This window comes from Dipodomys ordii, unplaced genomic scaffold (assembly GCF_000151885.1).
Source record: "Dipodomys ordii isolate 6190 unplaced genomic scaffold, Dord_2.0 Scaffold10, whole genome shotgun sequence".
Classification (NCBI taxonomy): Eukaryota; Metazoa; Chordata; class Mammalia; order Rodentia; family Heteromyidae; genus Dipodomys; species Dipodomys ordii.
In genome coordinates this window covers 861566-881108 of record NW_012267226.1, presented here as the reverse complement: position 1 = coordinate 881108, position 19543 = coordinate 861566, and the positions used below count along the sequence as shown (strand labels likewise).

Sequence of the window (19543 nt, the reverse complement as noted above, 5' to 3'; positions counted from 1 at the left end):
AACTCCCACAGCTTATTTGGAGAGGTTAATGGAGGCTTTTAGGCAGTTTATTCCTATGAATCCAGAGGCACCTGAGAATCAGGCAGCAGTAGTCATGGCCTTTGTTAATCAGGCAGCTCCAGACATCAAGAAAAAGTTACATAAAATAGAAGATTTAGAAGGCCACAAAATCCCTGGGTTACTACATATAGCCCAGCGTGTATTTAACTACAGGGATCCCCCAGAGGAGAGACAGGCAAAGGCCATGGCCCAAGTGTTAGTTGCTGCAATGCGAGGGATGGGGCCTGACCCTAGACCCCGGAGGCATACTATTATTGTGGGCAAGGATCAGTGTGCCTATTGCAGGGAGAAGGGAACACTGGGCCAAAGACTGTCCAAAGAAGAGGAGGGACCCCAGGAAGGATCCCAAAGATGGCTGCCTGCCAAAGCCTCCCGCTGTTTTGACCATGAAAGATTCAGACCAGGAATAAGGAGGTCAGGGTTCGGCTCCCTTCCCCGAGCCCAGGGTAACACTTAGGGTGGAAGGGACCTCACTGCAGTTCCTGGTGGATATGGGAGCCCAACACTCCATGCTCCTTGAACCTCTTGGCAAGCTCCCTGAAAAGGCATCCAGGATTCAAGGGGTCACTGGGATGAATAAATGTCAATGAACTACCTGAAGAACAGTTGACCTAGGCATGAGCTGGGTATCCCACTCATTCCTGGTCATCCCTGAATGCCCATATCCATTGCGGGTAGGGACCTCCTCACAAAAGTTGGAGCTCAGATACATTTTCAATCAGACAGGGCCTTAATAATGGACCCCAAAGGGGTCCTCACTCTTAAGTTGGAGGATGATTACTGACTGCACCAACTACCCCGGGCCTCCAACAACGACCTAGATCAGTGGCTACAAGCATTTCCCGAGGCTTGGGCAGAGACTGGGGGAATGGGGTTAGCCAGACATCGACCAGCAATCTATGTTGAGCTAAAGCCTGGAGTTGACCCTGTCAGGGTTCGACAGTACCCCATGACCTGAGAGGCATGGATGGGAATAACCCCTCACAGCTGCAGACTTTGGGAATTAGGGGTACTGAGACCCTGTCAGTCATTGTGGAACACCCCTCTGCTGCCCATCCGAAAGCCTCACTCCAATGATTACCGTCTAGTACAGGACCTACGAGAGGTAAACAAGAGAGTAATGGACATTTATCCCACTGTTCCTAATCCATACATGCTTCTTAGTTTCCTTTCACCTCAACAGCAGTGGTGCACAGTATTGAACTTGAAAGATGCTTTCTTTTGCCTACCCTTGGCTCCTAAGAGCCAGGATTTGTTTGACTTTGAATGGAGCAACCCAGAGGAAGGAATCAGTGGCCAGCAAACATGGACCAGGTTGCCACAGGGGTATAAAAACTCCCCCATGATCTTCTATGAAGTGTTCCATGAAGACCTAAGTAAGTTCCACTCTAAGCACCGTGAGTTAACCGTCCTGCAGTACATGGACACTTCCTGGTTGCTGCCTGAGATAAGGAAGACTGCCTACAGGGAACCAAAGCAAGGCTCTGAACCTTGGGGGAACTAGGATATCAGGCCTCATCTAAGAAAGGCCAGATCTGCAGACAAGAAGTAAGTTACCTGGGATATACCCTGAAAGGGGACCAGAGGTAGCTGTTGAAGGCCAGGAAAGAGACAGTACTTAAGATACCAACTCCCCAGGACCCCTGCCAGGTCCGAGAGTTTCTGGGATCTGCGGGATTCTGTAGGCTGATCTCAGGCTTCACAGAACTGGCCAAATCCCTATATGAGGCCACTAAAGACAAAGAACCCTGGCAATGGATGCAGGAGATGGGAAACGCCTTTCAACAAGTTAAAAAGGCTCTGCTAACATTCCCGGCTCTGGGATTACATGACATTACCAAGACTTTCCACTTATATGTGGACGAGAGAAAAGGAGTGGCTAAGGGGGTATTGATCCAGTACCTAGGGCCATGGCACCACTCTGTGGCATATTTATCAAAGAAATTAGATCCCGTGGCAGATGGCTGGCCACCTTGTCTGAGAATGATAGCAGCCACAGCCTTGTTGCTAAAGGATGCTGATAAAATAACTTTTGGACAGGAGCTGACAGTAACCACCCCCCATGAGATTGAAGGGGTTCTAAAACAACCCCCAGACCATTGGCTCAGCAGTGCCCAGCTCAACCATTATCAAGGACTCTTAATTAACCCACCTAGAATCACCTTCCAGGGTCTATCTGTCCTGAACCCAGCTACCCTACCAGATCCTGACTTGGAGATTCCACTCGACAATTGTATGGAAATTCTGGCTGCCCTGCACAGTATATGGAAAGACCTTCAGGACCAGCCCCTGTGGGATGCAGACTATGTCTGGTACACAGATGGGAATAGTTTCGTACAGGAAGGGAAAAGGTATGCTGGGCAGCAGTGATAGATGAAAAAGAAGTGATATGGGCTGAGCCCTTGCCAGCTGGGGTGTCTGCCCAATGAGCTGAACAAGTGGCACTGACAAAAGCATTAATGCTGGGTAAAGACAAGAAACTAACTGTGTACACTGATAGTTGCTATGCCTTTGCCACTGCACATGTGCACGGAGCTATATATTGGGAGCGTGCCTTGTTGACAGCAGAAGGGAAAGCAATTAAAAATAAGGAAGAAGTTTTAGCCCTATTGGCAGCCCTGTGGCCTCTAGTGATCTTTCGGGGGGTCTTGAGTCCGAGCACAACACCCTTTCCTTTCCTTGTACTTTGAGTTAGCATGGGGATCATGTGTATAGGACTTTAGCTTTGACCTTCACTGTTTGCATTAGTTGCTGTTTGCTCTAGAAAGCTCTTCAAGTGCTTGGTGACAATGCCAGGGCAGTGATTAGAGCCTGTCACACAGGCTATGTGGGAGCCAAGAGCTGGTTTGCCAGGATTATATGTCCATGTGGGCCTCCTCTGTGGGGTACAGATAACACCTTGGGAAGCAGGTTGCTGAGCACAGAGGTGGTGGGGTTTTTGGAGGAAAGGGGTTTTCTTAAATAAAGAGAACAGGTTGAAACATCTGGAAGGGGATGTGTGAAAGTGACTTCCTGCTACTTTGGAGTAATGTGTGTTCTCAACTGAAAAACCATTCCTTTTTGGTAGTTTCCTCCTGAGTGTTGATCTAAGTCAGTTGCTGACAGTGAAAATATATATGTGCATCCATGTCTTTATTTGTGAAATAATCAGTTTCTAAATTTGCCATCTAACTTTACCAAAAAGTTAATGATTCTCATCTTGAAACAGATTCTGTTCTTGGTTGACAATTTGGCTGACTGGCTATTTTATTACTATTTTATTAGGAGCTGTTTTCTTTCTTTCTTTCTTTTTTTGGGTCCAGTTATGGGGCTGAACTCTGGGCCTGGGCGCTGTTCCTCAGCTCTTCAGGAGCTGTTTTCTTTAAGATCTTGTTTTATTAGTTCATCTGATCTTCACATTAAAAATAAAAGTCCTATATGCATCTTGTTACACTAGATGCAAACCAGTGGCTTTTGGGTTAGTTGTAAGGTAGAGATGTTTTATGCAACTTAACCACTGCTAATCTTCACTGATTGAATATTTATTTATTTATTTATTTAGTACTATACTGGGGATTGAAACTCAGGGCCTAGGTGCTGTCCCTTAGCATTTTCACTCAAGGCTGATACTGTATCACTTGAAGCCCAGCACTGTTTCTGGCTTTTTGGTGGTTAATTGGAGGTAAGAGTCTCAAGGAATTCCCTGCTTGGGCTGGCTTTCAATCTTGATCTTCAGATCTCAGCTCCTGAATAGCTATGATTACAGGTTTGAGACAGTAGTTGAATATCTCTTTTTTGTATGTGTGCCAGTTCTAGGCTTGAACTCAGGGCCTAGATGCTGTCCCTGGGCTTTTTTTGCTCAAGCTAGCACTCTACCACTTGAGCCATACTTCTGCCCTTTTTGGTGGTTATTTGGAGATAAGAGTCTCATGGACTTTCTTGCTCAGGCTGGCTTCAAATCATGATGCTCAGATCTCAACCCCCTGAGTTGCTAAGATAACAGATATAAGCCACTGGTACTTTGCTGGATGTTTCTATTTTTAAATGTTAGTAACATGCCAGTAGCATAACATGGGCTGAGCGTGTGTGTGTGTGTGTGTGTAATACACACACACACACACACACACACGCACATATATATATATATATGCATATATAGGACATAATCTTCTTGCTTTTAGGGAAAAGTCAGAAAGCCAACCAGCTGGATTAGGTTCTAGTCTCCTCAAAAATGCTGGACCTGCATAGCAACTGTTTCTCTAGAGAGGCCTAATGTCTTCAGATGGCCACAGTACTAGCCCCCCTCCTTTGTGGTTCCAAACCTGGGTGCTTTACCCTCTCAGGAAGCCAGTCAGCAGTGGGAGACATTTGAGTTTAGAGCTCTGCTTCATCACCTACAAATTTCCAGTGGGTTTTCTGTGAGGTAGGATAGGGCTTATGGGCTGCTTGTTATGGTCCCCCCCAGCTTTGAAATCTGAAATCTACATTCAAAGAGCTGAGTGACACACAGTCATAAAGCCAGTGCACTGAGATGGAGCCTTCTGACTCAAAGATCAATATACTTTCCAGAGGAGGAAGTGATTGCTTAGAAAAATAAATATATTGGGGCTGGGAAGGTGGTTCAGTGGTAGAGTGCTTGCCTCACATGCATGAGGCCCTGGGTTCGCTTCATCAGTATCACATAAGCAGGAAAAAAAAGCCAGAAGTGGTGATGTGGCTCAAGTGGAAGAGCGCTATCTCTGAGCTGAAGAGCCCAGGCCTAGAGTTCAGGCCCCATGACCGACCAAAATAAATAAATAAATAAATAAATATATTGTCCTTGGCCACTGAACTGACTTCTCAAGTTTATATTCTGATGTCTGCTGTAATGCAAAAACCATTTTCCTTTCTCCGTTCTCTCTGTTTCTAGGCTTCTGAGTCTGAAGCCTTTTATGTCTAATGCAGCTTGTTTCAGCCATGTTGAGAGCTGTTGTGGCCTTATTAACAACAATGTGGGTAACAGTCAACTTTGTTCTCTGCCTTGTACTTCCTAGCAGGTCAGAAAACTCCAGAATGTGCATTCCTGTGATTGGGGGAATGTTAGGATCCAAGAGAATGAGAGAGGAAACAGCTTTCCAAGCAGAGATGGTACTTCCTATGTTTCCTTGTCCAAGCCACCCCAAATGTTGGTGAAAAAGTAAGACCACAGCTGGGCATCCCCGGGGACCTCAAGCCTGTAATCCTAGCTGCTTGGGAGGCCAAGATAGGAGGAACATGGTTAGAAGTCAGCCCAGGTAGAAAGTCCATGAGAATTCTCATCTTCAGTTAACTAGCAAAAAGTGGGAAGTGGAGCTTTGCTCAAGTGATAGAGCACCACCAGCCTTCAGCAAAACAAACAAACAAACATACAAAACCTAAGGGTCAGTGCCAAGTACTGGCATGCAAAAAGAAAAGAGAAAAAGAGTGCTGTGTCCAGCAAGTTTGGGTCCTCAGAGCTCACTGGAGCTTTCTAACATGCCAGGAAGTTCAAGCCCAAGGACTCGCAAAAACAAACAAATCAACAAAAAAAAAAAGCCCAAATGCTCTCAGTCTAATAGGGGACACCACAGTGCTACAGCATGCAAGGCAGGACATAGAATAATTCCCACTGGGAGAGGGGATCAGCTGAGTATTGTAATAAGAAGAGATCATGCTGTGGAGATCTGAAAAGGTATCTGCAAGTAATGAGGTATCTTTTTGTTTTGTTTTGTTTCATCTTGTTTTTGGTGCCAATACTGAAGCTTGAACTTAGGGCCTGAGTGCTGTCCCTTAGCATTTTTGTTCAAGGCTGGTGCTCTGCCACTTGAGCCACAGCTTCATTTCTGGTTTTCTGGTGGTTCACTGGAGAAAAGAGTCATAGACTTTCCTACCTTGGCTGTCTTTGAATCACGACCCACAGATCTCAGCCTACCAGTGGCATGAGCCACTGGTGCCTGGGTAAAGGAGTGAGTAAATTTTAAGGTGATCCTGAGGAAGATCAAGGTTGTAGTCGTGTGTATGCAGTATGACTGGGCCTCTCATGTGGTAGGGGGACCTATTCCAGCTATAACAGGTGAAGCAGAGCCACTGAAAGTTCTGTTAATATATGCTAGAGAGTAATTGCAGTGGTGGATGAGGGACCGGTCACAGTGCTCTGATGACTGGGCAATAGAAGTTGGACTTAAGGAGGAAGGGAGGCTATCAGAAGGTTGGGTTCTGTGTGTGTGTGTGTGTGTGTGTGTGTGTGTGTGTGTGTGTTAATTGTCTCTCATATTGTTATTTATTACATGAATAACATTTCTAGCCAAAACAAGTAACAAGTTCAGTAACTGAATTCCCATTGATGGGTTTCACTATGATTCATTAGCCAATTTAGAAAACACAAAAGCCACGCTAACAAGAAAAAATAAAATTAAAAAGCACCTTTTCCCGAATATCAAAAACGATCCTCAATAGAAAGAATAGTGCTGGAGGAATATCAATACCAAATTTCAAACTCGACTATAAAGCCATAGTAATCAAAACAGCTTGGTACTGGCAAAAGAACAGACCTCAGGACCAATGGAATAGAATTGAAGACCCAGCAATGAACCTACAGACCTATAGCCATCTAATCTTCGATAAGGGAGCTAAAAAAATAGAATGGCAGAAAGATAGCCTCTTCAGTAAATGGTGCTGCCAAAATTGGTTAACTACTTGTAGAAAACTAAAGCTAGATCCTTATATATCACCCTGCACTAGAATCAACTCCAAGTGGATCAAAGACTTCGGAGTCAAAGCAGACACTGAAAACATTTCAGGATGGAATAGGAGAAACCCTAGGTCTCCTTGGCGCAGGCTGAAATTTTCTTAATAGAGACCCAGAAACACAACAAATCAAGGAAAGATTGGACAAATGGGATTGCATGAAATTGCAGAGCTTCTGCATGGCAAAGGACATAGCAAGATCAATAGAAAGCCCATAGATTGGGAGAAGATCTTCACTAGCCATACAACAGACAAGGGTCTCATATCTAAAATATACCTGGAGCCCAAAAAATTAAATCCCCTTACAACAAATCTTCAAAGAAACAACAGCCGGATAAATAAGTGGGCTAAAGACTTAAAGAGAAACTTCTCTGAAGAAGAAAGAAGGATGGCCAATAGACACATGAAGAAATGCTCAACCTCTCTAGCCATAAAAGAAATGCAAATGAAAACAACATTGAGATACCACCTCACCCCAGTTAGAATGGCTAAAATCAAGAACTCTAATAACAACAGATGCTGGAGGGGATGTGGACAGAAGGGAACCTTAGGCATTGTTGGTGGGAATGTAAACTTGTTCAAGCACTTTGGAAAGAGTATGGAGGTTCCTCAAAAGACTCCACATAGAGCTCCCCTATGACCCACCAATCCTACTTTTGGGCATTTACCCAAATGTTTACAAACAAGACCACACTAAAGCTACCTGCATGACTGTATTTATTGCAGCATTATTTACCATAGCTAAGATATGGAACCAACCCAGATGTCCCTCAGTAGATGAATGGATCAAGAAAATGTGGTATATATATACAATGGAATTCTATGCCTCCATCAGAAAGAATGACATTGCCCCATATGTTAGGAAATGTAAAGACTTGGAAAAATTATATTAAGTGAAGGAAGCCAGGCTCAAAGAAACATAGGTCCCATGGTTTCCTTTATTGGCAATAACTAGTATATGACTGAGTCAAGCAGAAAAGGTCAGTTAAGTTGATGTTAAGATATGTATTCAAATGTTTTATTCTTTCATATGATTGTTTCTAACACATTTATAAGATTATTTCTTTGTTGCTTTGTATGTCCTTCTCCCACGGTATAACCCCTGCTTTCACTTTATTTGATGTTGTTATAATTTGTGGAGGGGAAGGGAAAAAACAAATCGTTTAACTAGGGATACAGGTGGACCCATTGCAACAATGAGCCATACAAATCGTTTTGTCGAAAATGAACTTTACAACTTTGGTGGTGGGGGGAGGAGGGCTGGGGGGGATGGGAAGGGGAAACAAAGGAGGAGGCTACAATGCTTGATAAGAAATGTACTCATTATCTTGCCCATGTAATTGTACAGTATTTTCACAATAAAAAAAAAGCACCTTTTCCTTGCTGTATATAGTGTTTCAACTGAAACTCAAAGCTAATATTAGATGTTAAATCCACTTGGAGAATTCTTGTGGTTGTGGGTAGTTGTAAGCAGAGGATGATGGAAGCACTGATGGAAGGTAACTGAGGAACATGAAGGAAGCAATGGAGCCAGGGAGAGCAGCAGCTGGTGTGGAGGGAGAATGGATCCTTTTATTCATCTACTGTACCCACCTTCAGGAGTCCAGATGCCCAATAATCTGCAACATCTGAGCTCAGGACATTCATCATATATGATTGTTGTTGCTGGCTGTTTTGCCATGTGCAGTGTTAAGTACTCTGTATATTATTGTTCTTTTTCTCTAGGGGGTTGGGGGTTCTGACGTTTGGACTCTAGAGCCTCATGTTTGTTAGGATGGTGCTCTATCAATTGAGCTATGTCTACATCCCTGTTTTTACTGGTTGATGTTTACAGTAGGATCTCACTTCCTGCCTGAGTGAATGCCTGAATGTGATTCACTTACTCTAGACTCCCATTCTTCATCACAGGCACACACTGCCCTTCATGTAGATGAAACCTTGCAGATTTTTCTGCCTGGATTGATTTGGAACTGTGATCCTCCTTATCAAACCTCTTCAGTAATTTGGATCGCAGGTCTCAGCATCTGGTACCCTGCTCATGATCACAGCAGCCTAATAATATATGGACCATAATTTTCCATTTAATAGATGAGTATACTAAGTGTAAGGCAGGAGATATGTTTCACTCAGGGCCACACAACTGGCTGCTCAAATGCTGACTGGCCTGCAGAGCCTGAAGTCCTAACCCCAGAATGTAGTATGGTCTCCGGCTGTTGTGAGTACAGGTGTGTGTGAGTGCATGGTAGAGCCAGGCCTCCTGAAAGAGGAAGCCCTGACTATTTTCAAGGGAAATGTGATGGTTCAGTCAGGCCCTAAAGGCCAGGAAGGGGTCCAGACTGGGAAAACAGCAAGGAGTAAGGAATAGTCAGGGTCCCCAGGTTTGGGAGAAGCTGGGCCACAGGCAGGGCTGGATCTGCCTAGACTCTACCTTGCAGTTCATGGAACACTGTGTTCAGTAGCTAAGTCATGCAGCCAGCTTTGCTGTCTCAAATGTTGACAGAGGACAAGCTAATTGTTTTGTTCACTTCTGTCAGGTGTTTATACCTGAGCCAGGTGAGTCAGGGAGAAGCCCAGGACAATCCTGGTAATGATGTGTACACTCCAGGTCCAGGCCTTGCTGTGGAGTCTCAGCCTGTTGGAGGGCTGCTGTGTGGGTCTATGGTTCTGCTCCATTTACATGTCAATCATCCATCAGTTTCTTACTGAATACTAAAATGTACCCCAGGCTGGCTCTCTGCTAAGTACTTGACATTCTTAGAGGGAAGAACACAGTCTCTGGCCGTGAGGACTTGCTGGACTGCTGCTAGACAGATAATTTCAGACATGACCTTGAGAGCACAATAAAGGCCATCTGGTACCTTTCAGACTACCTTCCTCACTGCCACCTCTCTCCTTACCTCGTTCTCATCCTGCCTTAATACCAACCTTTCAAGACCTCCATTTTGTCTGCGTTTGATCCTGGCTTTACTCTGATACTTTATTTATTTTTTGGTGCTGGTCCTGGGGCTTGAACTCAGAACCTGTGTGCTCTCCCTAAATTTTTCTGGTCAAGGCTAGAGCTTTACCACTTGAGCCACAGTTCTACTTCTGGGTTTTTGATGGCTAATTAGAGGTAAGAGTCTCATGGACTTTCTTGCCCAAGCTGGCTTTGAGGTATGATCCTCAGATCTTAGCCTCCTGAGTAGTTAGTATTTACAGGTGTGAGGCATCAGTGCCCAGCCTGAATACATTTCTTAGTCTCTTTCTTTTGTCATTTCTTCAATTTTTTGAGGGGGGTCCTCCCTGACTTGAGTTTTGGGTTTGGGCATTGTCCCTGACCTCTTTTACTCAAGGCTTGTGCTCTACCACTTGAGTCACAGCTCCTTTCTCTCTTTTGGTGGTTAATTAGAGATAAGAATCTCACAGACTTTCCTGTCCTGGCTGATTAGCGATGACCCTCTCCAATAAAATGGACATAATTTTAGTACTTAGTACTTCATGGGATGGTTTTTAGGATTAAATGAGTTTATACACACACACACACACACACACAACACTTGGACTAGTGTAGTGCCTGGTGCTTAGTAAGTGTGATAGAGATGCCATTGCTTTACCCAGTGTGGGTTCTCTAACCTAGACCCTCTGTAGTAGACACACTTTAGAATTTACAGTTAGGGTTCAGCCAGGTTAACATAGAGGATTTTTAAAGTATAAAAGAGTAGATTAGACTAATGAAAAATTAGCTAATTAGGAGTCCAAAGAGGGCTAAACCTGGGCTGGGAAGGTGGCTCAGTGGTAGAGTGCTTGCCTTGCATGCATGAGGCCCTGGGTTCAATTCCTCAGCACCACATAAGCAAAAAGAAAAAAGCCAGAAGTGGCGCTGTGGCTCAAGTGGTAGAGCACTAGCCTTGAGCTGAAGAGCTGAGGGACAGTGCCCAGGCCCAGAGTTCAGGCCCGATGACTGGACCCCCCCCTAAAAAAAGAGGGCTAAACCTTTCTTGGATTGATGGGCCCTGTTTGCTAGAGGCTTGACAACTCTTCTTCAAAGTTCTTCATCAGAGAGAGGGCAGAGGATGCATTTTAGAGGCCATACAACTAGTTCAGGGCATCCAGACTTTATTTTCCTCTACGTCCCATAGATACTTCTTCAAACCATCAGATCCCTGAAGAGTGTTTATAAGGGACCAAATTGGTACCTGTTCTCTTTGCTAAAAGATTGCTGAGGGCTGGGAATGTGGCTTAGTGGTAGAGTGCTTGCCTAGCATGCATGAAGCCTTGGGTTCTATTCCTCAGTGCCACATAAACAGAAAAACCCAGAAATGGTGCTTTAGCCTTTAGCAAAAAAAGCTAAGAGACAGTCCTTGAGTTCAAGCCCTAGGACTGGCAAAAAAAATCCTGAGAAAAATGTTTTTTGTTGTTTTCATTTGTTGTTGTTTTTGGTTCTCTTACTGAGGCTTGAACTCCGGGAGCCTAGACACTGTCTCTTAGCTTTTTTGCTCAAGGCTGGTGAATCACAACTTCTGGCTTTTATTTTTTTGGTAGTTAATTGAGGAAAGAGTGGATAGGAAATGTACTCATTACCTTACTTATGTAACTGTAACCCCTCTGTACAGTTATTTTACAATAAGAAAACATCAAAAGAAGAGAAATGTACTCCTTACCTTACTGATGTAAAAAAAATGTCAATGGACTTTCCTACCTGGGCTGGCTTTGAACCACAATTCTCAGCTCTAAACTTCTTAAGCAGCTAGATTTACAGGTGTGAGTCACTGGCAGTTTTCATCTGAATTTTGAAGATCAAACCTTCCCTTCAAACAGTATCAATGAGATGCTTCTCCTTTTAAATATTGAAACCTGATAAACAAATTAGGGTGCTTATCTTCTTTTTCTGTTTGATTAACTGACCTTTATGACTGTATGCCTATTTAATATAGAATCTAGTCTAGTGTTTCATGGATAACCTCAGCCCTGGTGGGAATCACAGAGCCTGCTTTACCTAAACCTATTCAAACTAAAACATTTCGTGTGTGTGTGTGTATGTGTGTGTGTGTGTGTGTGTGTGGTGTGTGTGTGTGTGTGTGTGTGTGTGTGTGTGTGTGTGCTGGTCTTAGAGCTTGAACTCAGGATGCGAGAGCTGTCCCTGAACTTCTTTTGCTCAAGGATAGGAATCTACCACTTGAGCCACAGCTCCACATGCAGCTTTTTGGTAGTTTGTTGGAGATAAGAGTCTCTTGGACTTTACCTGTGCAGGCTGTGTTGGAACCCTGAATGTCCAGATCTCAATCTTCTGATTAGCTAGGATTTTAGATGTGAGTCCCTGGTGCCCAGCAACCCTTCTCTTTAAAACCTAATAAAGGGGGACTAATTTTTTTTTCAAAATTGGTCAGATAGGCACAAAGCATTTTTAAAAAAATTACCACACATCTCAGTGTGTTCATCATACACTGGAGCTCTTAGGAATGAGACTTCCTTAGCCATCTTCAGGACAGTGATGGAGGAGGCTCAGCCTCAGGTCATGGCCTCCATCCCCTCCTGGTTAAACTGAATGTCCAGGAAACAGACAGGAGACAGGATGAGAAATGAGGAGACGGGGCCAGTCAGAGGGAAACCTGGAGCTGGCAGCCATGTCTGCTGTCCAGATGGCTGTCCTCAGAGCAGCCAGTGACTGCAGACACCCTGACTCCCCTTGAAAATGGGGATAATACCAGAAGCCCCAGTGCTGCAGGGCAATAGGAAAGCACTTTGTAAATTCTGCAGTACCATTGTGAGTACTGAGAGAGGTTATATGTGTGCATGCCTTGTGTGATTGTGTGTATGTGTGTGTGAATTAATTTTGTGCTTATGTAAGTCTTGTAGCTTGAACTCAAGGCTTGTACACTGCCCCTTTGTTTGTTTAACCCAAGGCTAGTACTCTACCACTTTAGCCACAGCTCCACTTCCAGCTTTCTAGTTAACTGGAGATGAGTCTTCTGGACCTGCATGTCCAGGCTCAGTTTTGATCCAGGATTCTTAGATCTCAGCCTCCTAATAGTTAGCCTTACAGGTTTGAGCCACCAACACCACACTGTGATTTTTTTTTATGTTTTTTTTTTTTTTTGCTGTTTTTAAGGAACTTTTTTTTTTTTTTGGTCCGGTTGTGGGGCCTGAACTCTGGGCCTGGACGCTGTCCCTCAGCTCTTCACTCAAGGCTAGCACTCTACCACCTGAGCCACAGCGCCACTTCCGGCTTTTTTCTTTTTGCTAATGTGGTGCTGAGGAATCAAACCCAGGGCCTCAGGCATGCAAGGCAAGCGCTCTACCACTGAGCCACCTTCCCAGCCCCTTAAGGAACTATTTTGTGTGTGTCTGAGAGTACTGGGGCTTGAACTCAGGGCCTGGACACTTACTGTCCCTTAGCTTTTTTAATGCTCTTGCTCTGTCTTTGAGCCACAGCTCTCCTAGTAGAATTTGGGTGGCTAAATGGAGATAAGAATCTCATGGACATTCTTGCCCTGGACTGGCTTGGAACCTCAATCCTCATTCTTAGCTTTCTGAATAGCTAGAATTACAGGTATGAGCCCTGAGAGCCTGGCTCAAGAACTAATATTAGAGGCTTCCATAGGAAGGTTCCCTTAGGAGCGATTCAGTAGACACACACTAGAGGAAGACACTTCTGTGCACTTCCATCTCTGCTTGAATGGCTCAGGACGTGGAGGTCTTAAGTGGTCCCTCTCCCTGTTCCCTTGCTCATCCAGCTGTTCTTCCAGGTAAAGGGTGTTGAGTGCCCCTTCTGGTTCTGAAGACAGGTAGCAAAACAAAGCAGTGGAGGGCCTTAGGTGCCCCTTCTGCTTCTGAAGACAGTAAAATAAAGCAGTGGACTCACATGGTCATGTCACTGCCCTGGTTGTGCCAGCCCATATCCAGGATAGAGGCACTTGATCAGAGGGTCTGGCATGTGCTGTTCCAGAAGCTAATGTTCCAGAAGCTACTAAGGGCCAAGGCCTCTGCTTTGGGGAAGGAGGTAGATGTGGCAGGGCCATCTTAACTCTGCATACAATCCAGTTTCTCTTTGTCAGCTGTGCTTTGCCTAGCACTGGGTATATAAGGATTTATGAGAGAGCTGCTGTGGGTGGCAGTAATTGTTACCTCCTCTTCCTACTCCCCCTTCAGAAGTGGGAATAAAATGTGTTTGCCTCAGGCCTGCTCTTGCCTTTGCTTGCCATTGCTTTCTGTTCTAGATTTCCTATGAAGGAGAAGGCAAGGCCAAAGCCTGGGCCTACCAGATTATCTGAGGTGGCACTTTCTGGATTATTTGAGGTCCATGTGAGTGTGTCTCTGGTTCCAGCCCTCTCTCTGTCTCTTTGTGCCTGTACTGGGGTTTGAACTGAGAGCCTGGGCTCTGTCCCTGAACATTTTTACTCAAGGCTGGTGATGTACCACTTGAGGTACAGCTCCACTTCCAGATTTTTGCTGGTTAATGGGAAATAAAGAGTTGACTTTCCTGACCAGGCTGGCTTTAAATTGTGATCCTCATATCTCAGCCTCCTGCAAGATATCTATAGGTGTGATTAGCCAGAACCCAACACTGTGTGTGTGTACTGGGGCTTCATGCTCTTCTTTAACTTTTTTTTTTTGGTCGTGGGGCTTGCACTGTTCCTCAGCTCTTCAGCTCAAGGCTACCATTCTACCACTTGAGCCACAGTGCCACTTCTGGCTTTTTCTGCTTATGTGGTGCTGAGGAATCGAACCCAGGGCCTCATGCATGCAAAGCAAGCACTCTACCACTGAACTACCTTCCCAGCCCCTCTTTAATTTATTTTTGTGCTCAAGGCTGGTACTCAGTCCTCTCTCTCTCTCTCTCTCTCTCTCTCTCTCTCTCTTTGTTGTTGTTGGTCATGGGGCTTGAACTCAGGGCTTGGGTGCTGTCCCTGATCTCTTTTTGCTGAAGCCTAGTACTCTACCATTTTATTTTATTTTATTTTTGGGTCTGGTCATGGGGCCTGAACTCTGAGCCTGGGCATTGTCCCTTAGCACTTCAGCTCAAGGCTAGCACACTACCACTTGAGCCACAGCACCACTTCTGGCTTTTTATTTATGTGGTGCTGAGGAATTGAATCCAGGGCCTCATGCATGCAAGAGAAGTGCTTGAACTCTGAGCCTGGGCATTGTCCCTTAGCACTTCAGCTCAAGGCTAGCACACTACCACTTGAGCCACAGCACCACTTCTGGCTTTTTTCTTATGTGGTGCTGAGGAATTGAATCCAGGGCCTCATGCATGCAAGATAAGTGCTTTACCACTGAGCCACCTTCCCAGCCCCAACTCTACCATTTTAAACCACAGATCCATTTGAAGTTTTTTTGTTTTTGTTTTGTCGGTTGTGGGCCTTGAACTCTGGGCCTGGGCACTATCCCTGACTCTTCAGCTCAAGTCTAACATTCTACCACTTGAGTCACAGCGCCATTTCTGGTTTTCTTGTTGTTAATTGGAGATAAAGAGTCTCAACCAATTTTCCTGCCCAGGCTCTCTTTGAACCATGATTCTCAGATCTCAGCCTCCTGAGTAGCAGAATTCTAGGCATGAGCCACCAGCACTTAGCTCCACTTGCAGCTTTTGAGTGCTTAATTGGAGATAAGAGTCTCATAGAGACTTTTCCATCTGGTCTGGCTTCAAACTGTGATCCTCAGATGTCGGTCTCCTGAGTAGCTAGGATTATAGGCACCCAACTTCCTCTAGTTCTCTTATTTTCTGTTGTTGTTGTTGTTGGCGGTGGTGGTGGTGGTGTGTGTGTGTGAATTTTCATTTATATTGGCTAGGCATGTATTCTACCACATAAGTGGTGCCCCCAGTTCTTTTTGCCTTGGCTATTTTTCCAAATGGGTCTCTCTTTTCTCCCAGGCCAGCCTCAGCTTGTGATCCTCCTATTTGCACTTTCCATGTAGCTAGGAAAACAGGTATACACCAACTGGCATAACCTAATTTTTTTATAGGTTAATGTGAGCCCTTGAATTTTTTTTTGGGGGGGCGGGAATGGCCTCCAACAGTGACCCTCTCAATCTCTGCCTCCTGGTAATTAGGATTACAGACAGAGTTAGCCACTACACCTGACTTTCTCACCTTTTTTTTTTTTTTTGGTCAGTCGTGGGACTTGAACTCTGGGTCTGGTTGCTATCTCTGAGCTTTTCATCTCAAGGTGAGCGAGTGCTCTACCAATTGATGCTCTACCACTTGAGCCATATCACCACTTCTGGTGTTCTTGTGGTTTATTGGAGATAAGAGTCTCACAGACTTTCCTGCCCAGGCTGGCTTTGAATCTGGATCCTCAACTCTCAGCCTCCTAAGTAGCTGCGATTACAGGCATGAGCCACCAGCACCAGCACCTGACTTTCTCACTTTAAAGCTGCAATAAGAATAACTTGGAAAAACAGTTCTTGTTGTGTATAAATTGTGTGTGTGTGTGTGTGTGAAATAGCTCCGGATGTTGGGATGTACCATAGGAATAAGAAGCATGTGCCATCAGCCAAAACTGGCAAACAGGCACACAGAACAGCAGGCAGGCTGCCCCCTGTTTATCCCTATCCCAGAAAGCCCTGCCCCTCTGTTCACAATGGCTGAACTCAGGTCACAGTATGCAAAAGGAGTGGCTTAATTGACATGTAAATAAAATTCAAGACAGGATGTCTTAAACTGCTCAGGAAATGATGCATGAAACTAAAATGTAATTAATAAGGGCCAAACCACTGTGCCAAAGGAGGAACTCTTCAGAAAAGCAGTTATCTTAAGATAAGCATAAAGGAAGCAAACTACTTCGATAGAAAAGATGCTTTTCTCACATAAAGTAAGTAACATCTTCAGTATCTATTTCATTGAAGGTTATCTTGGGAGTGCAGGTTGGACGGGCTGGGTTTTAAAAGAAATATATATATACACACATAGCAGATAGGTCTACTGTGTGTTGAGTCAGACTTTTTCTTAGCCTTATGATGCTGAATTTGGCTAAGCATCTGTGCTTTGAGGTAGATATGAGCTTCAGCCTGTTGTCCCACCTTCCATGTTTCAGGCTGATAAAAACAGCTCCTTGTCTAACTTTACAGTCACCAGATTTTATTTTGAAATTTAAAAATTTATAAAAAAATATTCAATGCTTTTGTGTGTATTGGTAAATGGAAGACTTTGGTTCACTGAAACTTAGATTTTTTAAGATTTTATTTTATATAAAGTGGTTTAAGTCAGGTTTTGGGACAGCCCATCTTTTTTCTTTTTTTTAGTGGTGGTGGGGTGGAGGGTGGGGTGGGGGTCGGGGGTGGGGGTGGAGGGTATCAATTTTGAGGCTTGAACTCAGAGCCTGTGCTCTGCCCCTGAACTTTTTTGCTTAAAGATAACATTCTAATTCTTTAGTCTCTGCACCACTTCCAGCTTTTTGGTGAGTGATAGGGTAAATTAGACTTTGCCAGAGAACCACGCAGACATGCAGGTACAGAGAACAAAGAAAGGTTTACTGCTGGGAAAAGGGGCTGGCAAAACCCTTTCTCACAAGGGAGAAGTGAAAACATGCGCTGGCTTCTGAGCTGTCTGAGATGACCTATATAACCTAGGAGGTTTAGGAGGGGCTAGGAGGTGGAGACCCTAGTGTGGACTTGTGAGGGCCAGGGGCTTCATGATGGTGGACTAGGATTTATGGCTGCTGTCCAAATAGTAGATAAGCTGCCTAGACCTGAAGGTCACTCTAAGGGGCTCTTGTTCCCCTTATATGGTGGTAGCTGCCCCAGAGAAGTGCCATCTCAAGGTTGTAAGGGGGTTGGAGGTTATTTACTGTCTTCATTAAATGTGCCTAATGTTGCCTAGAAAAGGAACATGCTAAGCTGTGAAGCGGGGAAGGAGTGTACTAAGCTGTGGGAAGGGAGCTCAGTCTGGGACAAGGTTCCCTTGGGCTATGGGGGAGGTGGTGACAGGCTCTGAGAAGATGATAGAATTTTCCTAGGAAGAAAGCTTTCTTACCTGGTAGATAAATCTCAAGGAGTCCTTGGAGCTGTTGTAGAAGAATAGATAAAGTTGGATACTGGTAGCTCACACCTGTAGTCTCAGCTAAAGTGGAGGCTGAGATCTGAGAATCAGTTTGACACCAGCCCAGGCAGAAAAATCTGTGAGACTTCTCTCTGATTAACTATCAAAAAGCCAGAAATGGAGGTGTGGTTCAAGTGGTAGAACAGCAGACTTGAGGAAAAATGCCAAGTGAGAGCATAAGGCCCTAAATCCAAGCACCAGTACCAGTATTAATAATAAAAAAAGATATGAATAGACTCCTATCTTGAAAACAAGCAGGAAAAAGCAGCACTGGAAGGATGGCTCAAGTTGTAAATGCAGTGAGCCTGGAAGTGCTAGTGTCCTCCTTCTGAGACCTAGAAATTACTTGCCCAGCATCTTTGTTTTCTGAAGAGGTGTGTGTTGGGGTTCCTGCTCTGTCTATGAGACTTTAGCTGGGCCTTGGGTCTTCTCAGGCTTGTTTCTACTTCTATAAAATCCTTCCAGGAAACCTCTTTACATTGAGTTGCTATGGCTCCTTGGACTCCTTTTGGCAGTGACAGCTTTTCAGACTACCCTTATTTGGGGGCAGCTTGGATGGTTTTGAGGAGCCCTAGTCAGAAATGCCTTAGAATCTGTTGGGATTCATCTCATGTGTTTTCGATTTGAGATGGAAGTTCATGGGTTTGGGAGAAGGAAACTAGAAAAGTAAATTGTAGAGAGCTGCGTGCAGCCGCACCTGGAAGATGGTGCCGGCTTCCGCCCTCTGCCTTCCCGATGGCGAGTGCTCTCTGTGGTAAACAACTCCTTATATGGCTAAGGCAAAGAATCTGGCTTGCTTCCGCGCACCTGAACCTATTGGTGGTTCCCACGTGGCGTGGCGTATCAGGGTTGGCTACCCAGCGGGTACTTAAGGCTGTGGGGAATTCTCCCCGGGGTTGGGGGTCAGAAGATTGCTCAAAGGTCCTGAATAAACTGCAGAGAGAAGAGTTCGGTGTCGCGTCTTCCTTGGTGGTCCAGGTGGTAGCGACAGTAAATGCCTTTCTTAGCACAAAGTTGATGTATTTTTACTGTCAATTTGACCTTGATCACCTAGTCCATGGGCCTTCATAGTTCTCCAATGTCAGGAATCTCTTTTTTTCTTCCTTTTTAAAACTTTACCCCCCACCCCACAATCTGTCTGTCTCTTTCTGTGCCAGTACTAGAAATTGAACTCAGTGCCTGGGTGCTGACCCTTAGTTTTTTCATTCAAGGCTGATGCTCTACCACTTGAGCTGTACCTCCAATTTGGGGTTTTGATGATTCATTAGAGATAAGGACCTCACTAATGTTTCTATTTGTACTGGATTTGAATGTCTATCCTCAGATCTCAGCTTGCTGAGTAGCTAGGCATGCCCATCTCTTTTGAGAAGGCCTGGTGATGTAACACATTATTGGCTGTTTGCTGTGCACATGGTACAATGTTGTGTGGCACGGCTATGAAGACACGCAAGACATGATCTGTGCTCAGGCATCCCAAGTGTGAACTGCAGCTCAGATGTGTGCAACAGCACTCTTAGCGCACTGGGGAAGGTGCAGTGATAGTGTTCATAGGGGCTCCAAGGAAGTTGGTTACCTGACTAGGCTTTCCATTTCCTGACTTTATGCTTTAAGTGAATTTCCATAATTCCCTTCCATTCACTTCAAACCATAACATTTTAAATGTTACAAAAGAAAGAGAAAATTAAGGAAGCTAGCATATTTCCTTTGGAGACATGCCCAGAGACCCACCTTCCTTCCTTC

General features: G+C 44.7%; 1 pseudogene; it reads left to right on the top strand.

Annotated features, from left to right (window-relative positions):
• Nucleotides 1-677: 677 nt before the first annotated feature.
• LOC105980559 overlaps nt 678-19543 on the top strand; it is a 121202-nt pseudogene continuing 102336 nt past the window's right edge.